Raw genomic sequence first — 18,049 nt, 5'->3', positions numbered from 1 at the left:
TCTGTTCAAACAACTGCCTCTTCATCTATGTACAATTTCCTCATGAGCAATTAAGTGTTCTGGAATTCTCACTCTCGAGATGTTATCCATAATTTGTTAAGATCCACACATAATATCATCAATAAAACACAGATAAGCATCTTTCTGGTATTCTCTGCTTTCAGCCAGGATCCATCCCTCATTCCACATCTTTTTCTGAATCCAGCTTGAATTTCTGGCAGTTCCCTGTCGATATATTGCTGCAGCCACTTTTGAATTACCTTCAGCAAAATTTTACTTGCATGAGATACTAATGATATTGTTTGATAATTTCTGCATTCTATTGGATCACCTTTATTCAGAATGGGTCAAATATGGATCTCTTCCTGTCAGTTGGCCAGGTAGCTATCCTCCCAATTCCTTGGCGTAGATGAGGGAGCACTTCCAGCTCTGCATCCATTTATTGAAATATCTCAGCTGATATTCCATCAAATCCTGGAGCCTTGTTTTTTGCCAATACCTTCAGTGCAGCTTGGACTTCTTCCTTCAGGACCATGGGTTCCTGATCATATGTTACCTTCTGAAATGTTTGAATGTCAACCAATTCTTTTTGGTATAGTGACGCTGTGTATTCCTTCCATCTTCTTTGATGTTTCCTGCGTCGTTCAGTATTTTCCTCATAGAATCCTTCAATATTTAACTTGAGGCTTGAATTTTTCTTCAGTCCTTTCAGCTTGAGAAATGCTGAGCATGTTCTTCCTAACTCCAGGTCTTTGCATGTGTCATTATAATACTTTACTTTGTCTTCTCAAGCTGCCCTTTGAAATCTGTTCGGCTATTTCACGTCATCTTTTCATCCATTCGCTTTAGCTACTTGATGTTCAAGAGCAAGTTTCAGAGTCTCTTCTGATAACGATTTTGGTCTTTTCTGTCTTTTTAAAAACCTCTTGCTTTCTTCATGTATGATGTCCTTGATGTCATTCCACAGCTCTTCTGCCTAGTAGACTGACCTATCCCTGGAAAGTGCATAAAGTAGACCAATCATAGGGCAACCTGTGGCCCAACCAATTATTTTTGGCAAAATTATAAACCTAAGGCCAGAAAGGCCATATATAAAAAGAGAGCTGTTGCACTATAAGGCTAAAAGTACAAATCAGGGTCTTGACAGGTAGATTCCTTCCTTGTTGGTAGCCCCACGTTCCTTGGTGCCTTAACGTTCCTGGGCTTGCAGGTGATCTTTACATGGCTTCTGTCTTCCACAATTTGTGTGCCTCTGTGTCTATTCTGGCCTTTTCATAACTCAGAAGTGATTAGGTTTAGGACCCACCCTACACTGGTATGACCTCATTAACATAACAAAAAGGAAAATCCTATTTCAAAACAAGATCACATTCACAGGTTCAACGGCCAAGAGTTCAATGTATATTTGGTGGGGACACAATCCACAACAAGGAGTGACAACTAAAGGGTAGGGGGTTTCTTATTGAAATGTTCTAAGATTGACCGCAGTGATGGTTGTACATAACTGTGAATGTACTAAAAACTATGGAATTGTACACTTTAAATGGATGAATTGTATGCTATGTGAATTCTATCTCAACAAATCTGTTTAAAAAAACACAACTAAATTGCAGTTGGTCACTCTCAAGCACAGAACCCTCCACTGGCTCCCCATCACTCTTGGGAAAAAACCTGGCCCCTCATGTGGCCCAGAAGGCCCTGTCTCCCCCCTGACCTCCTCTCCTGCCCCTCCCCCCTCGCTCACTCTATGCCAGACTCCTGGCTGTGTCTCAAACTTCTAAGTCATCCCAGGGCCTTTGCACTTGCTGTTCCTCCTGCTAGGAGAGACCACCCCCACCCTTTGGCATGGCTTCCTCTCGCTGTTCATCCAGGTGTCTGCTTGGGGCATAGACTATACCCCAATATCCATTGACCTTGTTTTTTTATGTAAGTGGGTTTTTTTTTTTCATCGTGGCTAAATATACATAACATAATATCTACCATTGTAACTGTTTTAAGGTGTCCCATTCAGTGGCATTTATTACATTCACAATATTGCACAGCCATCACCTCTCTCTAGTTCTAGAACATTCTCACGACCCCAAACAGAAACCCTTTACCCATTTAGCGGTCACTCCTTTTCCTCCCTCCATTTTCCTTATCTTTTGTATTAACAGAAAAAAAAAAAAGTCGCCGTTGAGTTGTTTCTAACTCATGGTGACTCCATGCGTTTTCAGAGTAGAACTGTGCACCATAGAGTTTTCATTTTCATGGATATGACCTTTTGAAAGTAGTTTGCCAGTTCTTTCTTCTGAGGTACCTGTGGGAGAGTTTGAATCTACAACTTTTTGATTAGTAGCCAAGTGCTTAATCATTTGCACAACCCAGGGACTCCTTGTGTTAATAGAACACTCCTCATTTTTTAGCTGGGCACATGGCCAGCCAGGACAAAGGTTACATTTCACAGGATTCCTAGGTGTGGCCATGTGACTAAATTCTGGCCAATTGTACGTGAGCAACAGTGCCAAGTGAACTTTCTGGGTGATGTCCTTGAAGGGCAGGAGCAGGGCCACCACTTGATCTTTTCTCCTCCCACTGACTGGAGGGTGGATGTGATGGGGAGTCATCTTGGTGCACCCTAGAGGTGGTGAAAGAGAAGATAGAAAGAGAATGAGCCACCATTCCAGCCCTGGACCACTTAAACCCAGATGGCTAAGTGAGAGCTAAAGAAAGTTATCTCTTATTTGAGCCACTGTTATTTCGGATTTTTGTTTCGGCAGCCAAAATGATATCATAACTAATGGATTTTGGCAATAAACCAAAAAAACCAAACCCGTTGCCATCGAGTTGATTCTGACTCATAGCAACCCTATAGGACAGAGTAGAACTGCCCCTTAGAGCTTCCACGGAGCACCTGGTGGATTTGAACCGCCGACCTTTTGGGTAACAGCCATAACACTTAACCATTACACCACCAGGGTTTCCATATAGAAACTAAAGTAAGCGACATTACCTTAGCAAGTGGGCAGCTGGTAAGGGCACAAATATGGCAGACTGGAAAGCTGGAGGCTCTTGTTACGTAGGGGCAAACGTTGGAGAACTTCTTTTTTATTGCGGTAAAAATATATATAACAAAACATTTGCCAATTCAATAATTTTTACATGTATAATTCAGTGACATTGACAGTGACATCACTAGGGTTGGTGTCACTCAGTTCAATAACTCATGGTGTCACCCCCTCCCCATGATCGTCTTCCTGTACCAGACCATACGGAATCCTTAGTAATGTTTTTTGTACTGTTAACTCAAAAATCGTAATTCCTGTACATCTCTCCTTCTTTTCTTTTAATTACTACTTCCATCTCAAAAAAGTTATTGATATAGGTAAACAAATACTAATTACCACAATATTGTAGCTGAAACACCAGAAAACCTGACAAAATCAGCTACTATAATCGGCAGCAACTATAACTGACAAAATCAGCAGCAATGAAAACAGCAGCAGACAGAAGCTGGTGTGATTCCACGTGTCACTGTAATCAGGTAATGACAGCTCTGACCAGAGTGCATCAGAAGGTTCAAAAGGTAAAACAGCATAGAGTTTTAGCTTTGTAGCTATATTGATACGTGTAAGCTGGGCTTATGGAAGACGTTTTTGCTGTTATAACTAACTACAAGGATATTTTTATAAAAATAATACATTTCTGATGAAACACTGCACAAAAAGTTCATAGACAGTCATTTTGGTGTCACCCCCTCTGACATTGTCACCGGTGCGTTCTGCACTCCCCACACCTCTCCGGTGAAGTCACTGGACACTGATTAGTTCATTTTGTGCAACCATTACCACTGTCCTTTTCAAATTATTCCGCCATGTCATGGATCGAATTGCGTCCCCCAAAAATATGTATGAACTTGCTTAGGCCATGATTGTCAGTATTGTGTGGTTGTCCTCCATTTTGTGATTGTAATTTTACGTGAAAGAGGTGGGATTGTAACACACTTACTAAGGTCACATCCCTGATCCAATGTAAAGGGAGTTTCCCTGGGCTGTGGCCTGCACCACCTTTTATCTTACAAGAGATAAAAAGAAAGGGAAGCAAGCAGAGAGTTAAGGACCTCATATCTCTAAGAAAGCAGCACAAGGAGCAGAGCGCATCCTTTGGACCTGGGGTCCCTGCGCCGGAGAAGCTCCTCAACCAGGGGAAGATTGAGGACAAGGGATCTCCCTCCAGAGCCGACAGAGACAGAAAGTGTTCCCCTGGAGATGACACCCTGAATTTGGACTTGTAATCTACTAGACTGTCAGAGAATAAATTTCTCTTTGTTAAAGCCATCCACTTGTGGTATTTCTGTTATAGCAGCACTAGGTGACTAAGACACATCACGTTTGGGAAATCTCCCATCTGTAATATCCTTGAAGACAACCTGTAGCGCTAGGGACAGTGGTTGGCTTTGTGGATCACAAACCAGCTGTGGGCTCTTACGTGTCAAAAATGACCCCCTGTGTTCTATAAGCCACAGTAGCGGTTTCCTTTGTTATCCTCATCCCCTCAGTTCCAGAGTTCGGGTGGCAAGAGCCTGGATAGCAAGTTCAGATACAATGGAGACTATGTTTTTCAAAAAACAAATGTTTGCACAGGGAGGGGCTTTGTTGTTATAGCAGCCTAGTGTTTGCCTTAAATAATACATACCCACCCAAGGAGAATGCTTCCACCATCAGCTTTTGTGGGGATTCAGTGATACAGTGATGTAGATAAAGCACCCAGCTGTGCCTGGCACGTGTTGTTATTAGATACCATTGAGTCAGGCCCCTGACTCATGGTGACCCATGCAAAACAGGGTTGTTTTCAATGGTTGATTTTTTGGAAGTCGATCACCAGACTTAGTCTAGAAGCTCTGCTGAAATCTGTTTAGCTTCGTAGCAACACGCAAGCTCCTACTGACATACAGGTAGTGTCTGTGCTTAAGGTGCATTGAGCAGGAATTGAACCCTGGCTTCCCACATTATCATGGGTTGAATCGTGTCCCCCCAAAAATACCTGTCAACTTGGCTAGGTCATGATTCCCAGTATTGTATGATTGTCTACCATTTCATTATCTGATGTGATTTACCTATGTGTTGTAAATCCTATCACTATGACGTAATGAGATGGATTAGGGGCAGTTATATTGATGAGATCTACAAGATTAGATAGTGTCTTAAGTAAATCTCTTTTGAGATATAAGAGAGCGAAGCGAGCAGAGAGACACGAGAACTTCATACCACCAAGAAAGCAGCACCTGGAGCAGAGCGCGTCCTTTGGACATGAGTTTCCTGTGCTGAGATGCTCCTAGACCAACGGAAGACTGATGAATCACAAGGACCTTCCTCCAGAGCCTTCAGAGAGAGAGAAAGCCTTCCCCTGGAGCCAGCGCCCTGAATTTGGACTTGTAGCCTACTGGACTGTGAGAGAATAAACTTCTCTTTGTTAAAGCCATCCACTGGTGGTATTTCTGTTTTAGCAGCGCTAGATGACCAAGACACACATGGAAGGCGAGAATTCTACTACTGAGCTACCACTGTCCCCATATGCCTGCTACATAAACCAGAAACTAAACCCATTGCCACCAAGTTGATTCCAACTATGGGGCCCTGCGTATTACAGAGCAGAACTGCTCCGTAGGGTTTTATTGTCTGTAATCTTTACGGAAGCAGTTTGCCAGGTCTTCCTCCCATGGAGAAGGAGCCATGGTGACACAGTGATTAAGTGCCACTAAACACCAACAGGACTTCGGTTAGAACCCACCAGCTGCTCCATGGGAGAAAGATGTGTCAGTCTGCTTCTGTAAAGATTTACAGGCTTCAAAGCCCTGTGGGGGCAGTTCTACCCTGTCCCATAGGGTCGCTATGAGTCAGGATAGATTCAGCATCAATGGATTTGGGTCTTCTGTGGAGCCATGAGGTGGGTTCAAACCACCAACCTTTAGGTTAGCAGCCAATAGCAAACTGCTTACACCACCCAGGCTTGCCTGGGATGTAGTAGGTGCTTAATAAATGTTCATGCTTTCTTCCCCTCTGGCTTTGGGAAGGAGATACCCTGCTCCTCTGACAGGCATCTGGGGTGGAAAGCAAGGGGCAGCAGTGAGGTGTTTGGGGAAGATGGTTTCTGCACTGGTCTTTTTCTGTCCCCTTCCACCCCAAGTTCATTCCCTGCTCTGCTCTGTGGCCTGGGTGCTGACCTCCAAGACCTTGCCGTTGGGCTCCCTCGCCCTCTGGTTTTGTGTTGGATTCAGCTAATGGGAGGCAGAGAAGGAGACGGGAAGGCTGGGGTATTTACTCCTTAACTCACTGCCCGACCCCTTCCCATCTCACCATGGCTCTGGAAGTGCCTCCTGACAGATGGATCCCCTCCCTGAGGCTTGCTCTCTCTCTCTGTGGTTCTGATGGTTTACAGCAACCCTTCCTGCCTAGTTAGTGCTATTAAGCCTGCTCTGGTTAAGTGCTAAGGCTGCTAACCAAAAGGTCAGCAGTTCAAATCCACCAGGCGCTCCTTGGAAACTCTATGGGCCAGTTCTACTCCGTCCTACATATAGCGTTACTATGAGTTGGAATTGACTCGATGGCAAAGGGTTTGATTTGGTTTTGGTCCCTTCTTTAAACTCCCTCCCCTGAGGCCCTTGAGCCACACTGCCTGAACTCCCAGTCCCTGACCTGTAGCCATCGCACAGGGCCAGGCCAGTTTCTTGCAAAACTTTTGAGGAAGCTGCTCTGACAGCAAAACAATAACCAAACCCATTGCCCTCGAGTTCACTTGACTCTTAGTGACCTTGTAGGAAAGAGTAGAACTGCCCCATGGAGTTAGGTCAGCAGCTCGGTGCTTGACCCCTGCACCACCAGGGCTCCTACTCTGACTGCTAAGTGGTTAAAAATATCCACTCCGCCCAGGCAATTTTGCTAAGCTGGTGTCAGGGGGAGAAAGGGAGACGCCAGAGAGCTCACAAATGAAGCAAATTGCTGAAAATCGGATTTTTACTCTCTTATCTAGGAGCCACATGAGAGAAGAGGAATTGCAATTTCTGCCGGAACTTTCTCACAGCCTGACTTGGGGCGGAGGGCAGGGGAGAGGGGGGTGGGTGGGATAAGACTAGGAGAGAGAAGACAGGGATAGGTAGAGTCAAGAAGGGAGAGAGGAAGGATAACCAGGAGAAAAGGAAAACTGCCATGTGAGAAGTTAGGAGCAGATCTGAGACAGGCCTGGGGGCCACCAGAGAGCTTGGATGCTGTGACCCCAGTCCGAGGCACCTACCTACAGGGGCTGTCCCACTTTTCAAGCCTCTTCGCCCACAGCACCTTATTTTAATTGCCAAAGAAGCAGAAGCTGTAGATAGGGACCACTCGCCCCATAGTACTGATGAGAAAACTGAGGCTTACAGGGAGGGAAGCATTTGCTCAAGATCCTATTGTTAATAAGTGGGAATAGTCATATGAGTGTGTAGAGAAGAGGTTGGAAGATTCTTTCTTCAAAGGCCCAGATGGTGAATATTTTCCGTTTTGGTATCTGTTGCAACTACTCAGTCCTGCTGTTGCAGTGTGAAAAGATTCTTAGACAATACATAAATGAATGGACATGGCTGTGTGCCAATAAAACTTTATTTACAAAACTAAGTGGCAGGCTGGATTTGGCATCGGGGGGCCTTAGTTTTCCAACCTTTGGTCTAAAGTTGTGTTATCTAATATGGGAGCTACTAGTTTTAATTAAGTGCTGTAAAATTAAGCATCCAGTTACTCAACTGCACTGGCCACATTTGAAGTCCTCAGTGGGCACATGTGACGTGTGCTTACCACAGTGGACAGCACAGACAGCAACCATTTTCATCACCACAGGAAGTTATAGTGGACCACACTGCTCAAGAGTTTTTCTGTCTATACTGTGGGGTTTCTAGGGGCCCAGGTTAAAGGAGAGATATTTGGGGCTGTGGAAGAGCCTTTACACTTTCATTTATTCAGTCAACAAATTTATCAGGCACAGTTGTGGTGCCAGGTTCTGTGGTCAGTGCTGGGGGCACAGAGATGGTTAAGAAAGTCTCTGCCCTTCTCTCTGTCTGCCCAATTCCCCTCCCTCCACCTGTCTGCATGGATCCCTCTGATGTTTTATTCAGGTTTCTGCTTTGGTGCCACCTCTTCCAGGAAGCCCTTTCTGACCACCCCACCTGAAGAGAAATCCCCTTTCTCATGCTTTTTACCCTGCTTGACTTTTCTTTGCAGCTTCCCACACTGACACTATGTTTTCTCTCTGCTTATTTATTTATTTCCACCTCCTCCAGCAGAATTCAAACTCCAGGAAGACAGGGGTTTGGTTCTGCTTTCTGTTTGTCAGAAAAGGTGGTTGTGAGCCCAGGCTCTGGAGTGGACAGCCCACTTTTGCTTACTGACCTCACCTCTTGCAGGTTGTGTGATGTTGCACAAGTTGCTTGGTCTTTGTCTACCTCTGTTTCTTTGTCTGTAAAACAGGATGATTTTACGTCTCCGGGTAATTGTAAGGATTGGATGAGTCAAGAGAATATATGTCAAGTTCTTAGGGCAGTGACTGGCACAGGGTAGGTGCTGAGTAAATGGGAATTATTGTTATTTCTCTCTCTAATCTCTAAGCACCGAGGACAGTGCCTGACAGAGTAGGTATGCAATAAATGTTTGTTGAATGGATGAGAGAGTGTTTAGTGAGCACCTATCCTGTGCCAGGCACTGTGCTAGTTGCTGGGGACAAAACAGTGAGCAAAACCCAACCTAGCCCTTGAGCTCATGGCAACAAAGTCCTAGTCAGAGGACAGACATGGATCAAAGCAACACTCTAATGAAGTACAATTACAAAGAGAGATACAAACTCCAGAGAAGAAAAACAATTTGCAGAGCACCTAAACTAACAGAAACTAGACATCGACCAGGCTCGGGGGAGAACTATGGGAACTTGCTGAGAGCTGAAGGATGAATAGGTGTTAACAGGGGAAGTTGGAGGAGGAGGAGGAGGAGAAGGATGTTTTGAACAAAGGGAACAGCATGTACAAAGGCCCTGAGGCAGGAGGGGCTTGGAGAATGTGAGGAACTGAGGGCAGGCCAGGGTGGCTGGAATGTGATGGGGTGGAGCAGAGGGGTGCAGTATGAGGTTGATGCAGTGGGCACAGGCCAGGGTTTTGTGGGCCATGTTACAATCTTTGATATTCATTTTGAGAGCAATAGGACTACTGTGATCATTGAGGCAGGAGGCAATAGTAATCTGAACCAGATTGGGGATGATGGAGATAGGGAGGTGTAGGCAGAGTCAAAGGATATTGAGGAGGTAGAGCTGTCAATGATTTCATTCTACTTGGATCAACAATCAACGCCCATGGAAACAGCAGTCAAGAAATCAAAAGACATACTGCATAGGGCAAATCTGCTGCAAAAGACCTCTCTAAAGTTTTTTAAAGCAAAGGTGTAGATGACAACCACAAAACATATGTGCAGGTATATATGTACGTATATGTGTATATATAGGTGTATGCTTATGTATATGTATATGCCTGTGACTATGCACGTATATTCATACATATAATAAAGCACATAGGGAACACAGTTACGGATACTTCTTAGACATAACCAAACACCTCATGGGATTGGTTTCCTGGGTTTGAAGGATTAGGACCATAGTCTCATGGGATATCTCAGCCAATTGCCATAGTATAGTTCGTAAAGTTTATGTTCTGCATCCTAGATAGGTGAGTAGTGTCTGAGGTCTTAAAAGCTTGTGAACGGCCGTCTAAGATACAACTGCTGCTCTCTACTTGTCTGGAGCAAAAACGGAAGAAGGAAACCAAAAACAAATTTAGCCTACAACACTAAGTCTACATGAACCATGGCCTCATCTGCCTTGAGACCAGAAGAACTAGATGGTGCCTGGCTACCACTACCGACTGTAATGATCAAGGCCACAATGGATGGATCATGATAGAATGGGAGAAAAATGTAGAAAAGAACCTCAAATTCCTAAAAAAAAAAAAACAACCAAAACACAGATTTACTGGACCAGTTGAGACTGGTGGACTCTCTGATACTATTGCCCTGAGATACTCTTTAAGCCTTGAACCTAAACTCGCCCCCAAAATAAAGCTCACAAAATGAAGAATATCACATGTGAGTACTATGCTCTTTTAAAAAGCTATATGAGACCAAACAGTCAACAATTACTTTAAAATAAAAATGAGAATGTAAAGGGGGCAGGGAAACTAGATTAATGAAAATGGAACAACCAGAATGGAAATACTGAGGATGTTCACACATTGTGAAGAATGTAACCAATGTCACCGAACAAATTGTGTAGAAATTGTTGAATGAAAACCTAAATTGCTGTATAAACCTTCACCGAAAATACAATGAAGTATTATTAAAAGAAAAAAAAAAAAAAGCAAAGATGTCACCTTGATAACTAAGGTGCATCTGACCAAAGTCGTGGTCTTTCTGGTTGCCTCATATGCATGTGAAAGATGGATGATGAAAAAGAAAGAAGAAAAATTAATGCCTTTGAATTGTGATGTTGATGGATTAACAGAGAAAGAACAACTAGAACATTCCTTAGAAGTGAGGATGGTGTGACTTCAACTCACTTACTTTGGACACATCATCAGGAAAAAACAATTTTTAGATAAGGCCATCATATTTAGTAGAGGGTCAATGAAGACAAAGGAAACTCTCGATGAGATGGATTGACACAATAGCTGTAACAATGGACTCAAACATACCGATTATTATTAAGATGGCACAGACAGGGCAATGTTTCATTCTGTGGTACATCAAGGTTACCATAAGTCGGAGCCGACTCGAAACACCTAACAATGAGTCCACGGGACTTGGTTGTGGATTAGATGTGGAAAGGAAGGGAAAAAGATGTGTCAGGGAAGACACTTGGGTGGCCCACACATTGGATGTCATTTACTGAAAAAGAAGACCCAGAAGAGGGCCTGATGCGGAGGGAGATCTTTAGGCTAGACTTGGACGTGTTTCATTTAAACATCCAAGTGAAATGTTAAAAAGGTAGTTGAATGAGGCTCTAGTACTCAGGAATATGAATGAAAGAATCCTCATTCAGGATCTATTAGGATAGGCTAGGTAATGCTTCAGTAACAAATAAGCCCAACATTGCAGCGGCTTCAAACATCAAAGTTTTATTTCTTTCTCACATTACATGGCCATGATAGGTTGGAGGGGTGTCTTAGGCTGGGATCTCTAGAGAAGCAAAACCAGTAAAGCATATAAATATGTATATAGAGAGATTTATATTAAGGAAATGGCTCATGTAGAGGCCGGAACGTCCCAAATCTATGGGTCAGGCTGGAGGCGTCTGTCGACTCACACAGCTGCAGGGGCCGGTGAACCCAAGATTGGCAGGCCAGACCACCAGTAAGCTGCTAGCTCAAGTCCCAGGAGCCAGAGGTCAGGAGAACAGGAGCCAGCTGGAGGATCCAGAGTGAGAAAAAGCCCAAGAGCCTTGCCAGAAAGTTAACTTATATTGATGCAGGCCATACCCTCAAGGAAACTACGTTTCAACTGATTGGCTCGCAGCAGATCCCATCGTGGAGGTGATCACTTTATATCAGATATCATCATGGAGGTGATCACACCATTATATGACTGCCGAACTACATCATAACTGCCAAACCACTGAGAATCATGGCCCAGCCAAACTGACACACAACCCTTAAGGACCACAAAGGGGTATGGTGGGCATGACTCTCTCTTCTCCTCATTCAGCAATCCAGGCTGATAAAACAGCCACTATACTGAATGTTGCAATTGCCACTCCAGAGGAAAAGAGAACTCTGGAGCGCCCCACACTGGTTATTAAATAACCCAGCCTAGAAGTGACACATGTTAGTTCTTCTCAAAATTCTTTGGCCAGAACTCATCACCACAAGGAGGCCAGGAAGTATGATTCTACTATGTGTCCAGAAGGCAAATAACCAGAAATATTGAGGAAACAACAGTCAGAACTTCCACATGGGCATGAATGGGATGGTCTGGAGAGAGACGAGAGGTCCTGAAACCCAAAATTTAATGCCTGGGTAGATAATGAACTTATTGTTGTAGGTAGTTGCCGTCATGTCAGCTCTAAGTCATGGTTACACTGGGTACAACAAAACAGAATGTTGCCTGGTCCTGCATCGTCTTCACAATTATTTGTATGCTTGAATCCATTGTTGTGGTCACTGTGTATTTGGAAGCCTTCAAATTTAGGGGGCTTATCTTCCAGCACTATATTGGACTATATTGGACAATATTCTGTTGTGACCCATAGGGTTTTCATTGGCTAATTTTTGGAAGTAGATTGCCAGGCCTTTCTTCCTAGTCTGTCTTAGTCCAGAAGCTCCACTGAAACCTGTCCACCGTCGGTGACCCTGCTGGTATTTGAAATACGAGTAGCATAGCTTCCCGCATCATAGCAACATGTGAGCCATCACACTATGACAAACAGACAAATGGGTGGTAGAATGAGCCTATAAAGTTAGAGCTGAGAGAACTCTAAGGCTCTTTTGTGTGCATCAGTCTGGTGGCTGCTAGAGGAAGAGGGCAGGCAACCCCAGACACAGGCCAAGAACTGAGAGGGAAAATCAAGTGGTCATCCACTTGGCCCAGCATGTTATGTCACAGCCTAGAGATCTTCCTCTCAGTGGTCTAACATTGCATCCTCCCCAGAAGTGCACCACATTGGTTAGGATTAGATTTGGAAAACAGAAGCCACTCTAGCTATTTCAATAGGAAAGGACTTAATACGGGGAATTAGAAGCTTAAAAATCACTAGGAGGGTAGGAGGAGGTCATGCCAGTATCCATGAAGTAAAGGAACCACAGGGAAACAGTACTGATGATCTCGACTGCCTGATTTCAACATCAAAGTGGGAGATTTGCCAAAAGATGCTGGCCAAACCTCACAACTGTTATTTGCCAAGGCCTGAGTTCCTGTTCCCCGCTAACACGGGAATAAGGATGATGGCTCCTGCTTATCTTCCACCTTACCAATCTCCCATGAGTGACTGTCATCTGTAGAATCCCACCCTATAACCCTGCTGGTAATGGAGTCTTAGACATGTAGTTCCCAGACTTCTAGCCCCTGAGATACAGGGGAGAGCAAAGAAGGGAAATGGTGCTGAGTTGCTAGCAGATGATCCAGCGCATCCAAAGAGGTGAAACATGGAGACCAGGCCGGCCAGGAGAAGCAGCTGGAAGTGATCTTTGGTCATGAGTGGGGATTCAACCCCACTTCAGATGCCCAGCCTGCAGGTGCTCTCTGATGAGCACAGCCATGGACCTCTTGCTTTGGGCAGACCTGGGAACTACCTTGACCTGCTTCCCTTGCATCAACCTCAAGGGTTCCAAGATCTGGGTTCCTTCACCAAGAGCCATCTTGGCCTCTCCTTGATTAGTAAGCAAACTTGGCCTCAGGTTCACCATCTATAGAGATAAAAACTCTTGGCTGTCAAGTCTATTTCAACTCATAGCGACCCTATAGGACTGCCCCATATGGTTTCCAAGAAATGGCTGGTGGATTTGAACTGTTGACCTTTTGGTTATCAGCCGTAGCTCTTAACCACTATGCCACCAGAGTTTCCATAAAATGAAGCTATAATATGTAATAATGATAGTCAGCGTAGTCAACGTTATGCTACATTGACAAAGAATCCCAAACAAGCCCAGATTGCTGAGCTAGAAGAGGCGATGTGTCCAGGCTCCAGCAACCTGGAAGATGGAACTGTCCAAACACACTTGAATGTGATATGGCAGGCCCGGGTTGCAGCAGGGCAGGGTGGCAGGGGTGAGTACTTTGGAGTCTCCACTGCAGAAGCTGCAAATACACAGGTGCCGACACCTTTGCAGACATGTCATCCTGTCCCTTCCCTGGAACCCAGCAAGAAGACAGAACCGCTCCAGCCACAGCTTCTCCTGGCGCCCACTCTCCCAACCCCAAGGCAAATCTTCTCGTGTCCCTCTCTGCTCCCTGCCCCCAACTGTTGCCAAGCCAGAAGTTAATAAACTCATCACTGATGATCAGGGAACATGTCGACGGAGATTTTAATTACAGCAGAAAATTGGTCCAATTGGTATTTAATGTAGAATAAGTGTCGAGTTAACTGGTCAGGGCAAGAGGAACGAGGCTTGCATGGAGGGATTGTGAGCCCGGTCCCTCTGCTTTTTCCTGGGAGGCTGCAAGTGCAGAGAGGCTGAGGTTCTGGTTCTCTGGGGACAGGTAGGTGATGGGAAGCAGACCGGGGAGTAGGGGGAAGAGGTGAAAAGACATTTCTGAAACCTCAGGACTCAGCTCAGGACCCAAAAGTCCAGAGTCGCAGCCCTGTGGACTCAGGATTTCTTGCCGTGAACAACTGATCTCATGCTCTTATAGGCTGCCGTGGGGGAAGTGTTGATGTTGATGTTGTTAGCTGTCGTTGAGTTGAGTAGGCCCCTGACTCATGGTGATCCCATGTACAACAGAACAAAATGTTCCTGGTCCTGCGCCATCCCCATGACCAGGTGTGGATCAGACCATTGTGATCCACAGGGTTTTCATTGGCTGATTTTCAGAAGTAGATCACCAGGCCTTTCTTCCTAGTCCATCTTAGTCTGGAAGCTCTGCTGAAATCTGTTCAGCACTGTAGTAACATGCAAGCCTCCAATGACAGACAGGTGGCGGCTGTGCACGAGGTGCACTGGCTGGGAATCAAACTTGGGTCTCCTGCATGGAAGGCGAGAATTCTACCACTAAGCCACCACTGCCCCAGGAGAAAGTATTAAAAAAACCAAACCATTGCCGTGAAGTCAATTCCAACTCATAGTCCTACAGGACAGAGTAGAACTACCCCATAGGATTTCCAAGGAGCGGTTGGTGGATCCGAACTGCTGATCTTTTGGTTAGCAGCTGTAGCTCTTAACCACTACACCACCGGGGCTCTAGAGGAAGTATCACAGCTCGTGTAATCTCATGGGGATGGTGCAGGACCGGGCAGCGTTTTGTCCCATCGTGATGGGGTTGCTATGAGTCATAGGGGCCAACTCAATGACAGCTAACAGCAACAACAATATGGAAGGTGTAGAAGGAACAGGGAAATGGGTACAGTCTCCCAGGACAGGAGAGATTGCCCACCCCACCCCTACCCCAGAGGGACAACACTGAGCTGAATGAGCTGATTTCTCTAGGTAGGGACTTGGGGGAGGAGAAATCTCCCTGGTCCTCTCAGTCCAGCCTCCCTGTGTCCCTTCCTGGGGAGGTGATGGAGGGAGACCTTCCAGGAAAGCCATGATCAAGAGAGAAAGAAAAAGCTCCAAACAAGCTGAGCAACAAGACAGCAGAGGCCAACCCCATCTAGAGTTGACTACTGCTTATGAATTTTCAGTGTGTTCCAGGACCCCCTGGATGGCTGGGTCCTGTCCAGAAAGATATTTTAGAAATAAGAGCAGGCCGCAAAACTATGGCCTCCAGACACCCTGCTAACTCCAAACTGAAGCCACTCCCAAAATCCACCTTTCAGCCAAAGATTAGACAGGTCTATACAATAAACAATAACACACATGAGGAACGTGCTTTTTAGTTTAATCAAGTACAAGAAACAAAATGGGCAATACTTGCCCAAAAGCAAAGATGAGAAGGCAGGAAGGGACAGGACACCTGGACGAATGGACACAGGCAACCCAGGGTGTAAAGGTGGAGAGTGCTGACCCATTGCAGGAATGGCAACCGATGTCACAAAACAAATTGTGTATAAACTTTTAAATGAGAAACTAATTTGTGCTGTAAACTTTCACCTAAAACACAATAATAATAATAAAAAAAAAAGACCAAAAAAAAGAAATAAGAGCAGAGACTCTGAATCAGACTTTTCAGGTGCTAATCCTTACTTGCCACTCACTAGCTGGGTGGCCTGGAGCAAGCAATGTAACCTATGTCTCGGTTTTCTCACCTGTAAAATGAGAATGTAATTTGTGACAGTCAGGATAGGCTAGGTCATGCTGCAGAAACAAACAAGCCCAACATCTCAGTGGCTTAAACCACAAGGTTTATTTCTCGCTCATGCTTCATATCTATTTTGGGTAGGTAGGGGGAGGGGCTCTGCTGGTCATAGTTACTGATGGAGCAGCCGCAGTCTGGAACACTGCTTACTGTGTGAAGGAAATAATCACTTTGGAGGGTCTTGCACAGGCAATTAAAAGCTGTTGCCTGGAAATGACACATGTCAGTTTCACTCACAGCTCATTGGTTAGAAGTAGTCACATGACCTCATCCTCCACAAGGTGGGCAAAACCAACCAGTTTCCATTAGGCCGACTTCTGACTCATGATAACCCCATGTGTGTCAGAGTAGAACTGTGCTCCATAGGATTTTCAATGGCTGATTTTTTAGAAGTAAATCGCCAGGAGTTTCTTCGGAGGTGCCTCTGGGTGGACTCAAACCACCAACCTTTCGGTTAGCAGTAGAGCGCATTAACCATTTTGTGCCACCCAGGAAGGACAATTTTACCTTGTGTCCAAACGGGGAGCGTTGGAAATATTTGGCCAACAGTACTAATGGCTTCCAACTAATAGGTCATTGTGAAAATTGAGTGAGTCGGAATCAACTCGACGGCATCAAGTTTGGTGGTTTTGACTTTTAATGACCATGAAGTGCTCAGGACAGCACCTGGCTCATAGTGAGTGCTCTTTACCTGGCTCCAGTTTTTTTTCATCAGGTGTCTGATGCCGCTCTGATACCGGTTGAGCAGGACTAAGATGAGCTGGTGGCTAGAAACCTGGAAGGTGTGTGCCAGGTATGAACCAAGTGTGCGCCAGGGATGTCCCACCACCGAGACACAGATCGGAGCACACTCGTGCCTGACCTTGAACTCATTCAAAACCACAGAGCTCCGTTATGCGTTCCAGGTAGCTGTCAGCTTGAATCTACCCAGACTCTCTACTCCCAGGCTAACATGCACCCCCAACAATGTCCCATCCCACTTCCATCCATGCCACCTGGGCAAAGACAGGTGCTCATGTGAGCTTCAGCCTCAGCCTGGACCTTTGGGAGTAGGAGCCAGCCTCCCACCACTCACTGTCCTTCACGCAACCATGATTGATGTATTTTTCTCTTGGCCAGTGGGGGCGCTCACTCTGAATCAGGCCCCAAGCAACCAAGCCAATCATTCATCCAATTCCTCACCGATCAACCAGAGGAGGTGACAGAGGACAGGTCAGGAAACAGGTTTGGTGAGGCAAAGTTGCTTGCTTCCAGTTTTCCAGTGAGAGGCACCAGGCAGGGCCGGGATTTGAACCCAGGCTGCTCTGACTCAGAGCTTTTAAAAGCGACGCCAGGCTGCCTCTCACTCTGCCTCTACTCCCCCATTAGCAACCTCACTTCCTGCAGCCCTCTGGACCTCCCTCCCAGGCCTGGCTTCTCCATCCCCAACCTGAGCTCACTTCAAAGTTGAGAACCGAGGCCTGAACAACCCACTTCGCCTGAAGGCCTGAACAGCACTGGTAGGTCCTGCCAAAGAGCAGCCCCCTTGGCGGCCTGGCCTAATTACCCTGCAGAGCAAGCCCAGCCAGACAAGGCCTCAGCCTCTTGTCTCTGGGTATCCAGCAGCTTTGGCTTCTTTAAGGAAAGGAGGAGAAAAGTAGAGTGGGCTGGCCGGCCAGCTATTAGTCCTTTCTCCAGCTCGCCATGGGGCCTGGGAGGCCGCAGCTAGGAGGGGCTGTTTACCATTTTCCTGGGGCCGCAATGGTGGGCAGAGAAATGGGGGGCACTGAGCAAAGGGACGGAGAGCCAGCCAGCCCTGTCGGGGGTGCCCCATGCCCACACCGTGTTGCCACTCCTCCATTGCGGGGGGCCAAAATGCCCCCCAAAACTCTAGGGTTGTTTCCCAGCCCTCATGCGCTTGGAGCTAAGCCCTGCCCAGGGCCTCCTTGCCCTGGAAGGGCAGGAAATGAGGGTTAAGGAGGATTTAGAGACCCACCCGCCTGCCGCGAGATTAGTTGAGATCAATATACAGAGGGCTGAGCAAAGATCCCCCAGAGGGGCTCGTTAAGACCATGACCCTG

The sequence above is a fragment of the Elephas maximus genome, chromosome 3 (assembly GCF_024166365.1).
Source record: "Elephas maximus indicus isolate mEleMax1 chromosome 3, mEleMax1 primary haplotype, whole genome shotgun sequence".
Classification (NCBI taxonomy): domain Eukaryota; kingdom Metazoa; phylum Chordata; class Mammalia; order Proboscidea; family Elephantidae; genus Elephas; species Elephas maximus.
This window is presented reverse-complemented; position numbering follows the sequence as displayed.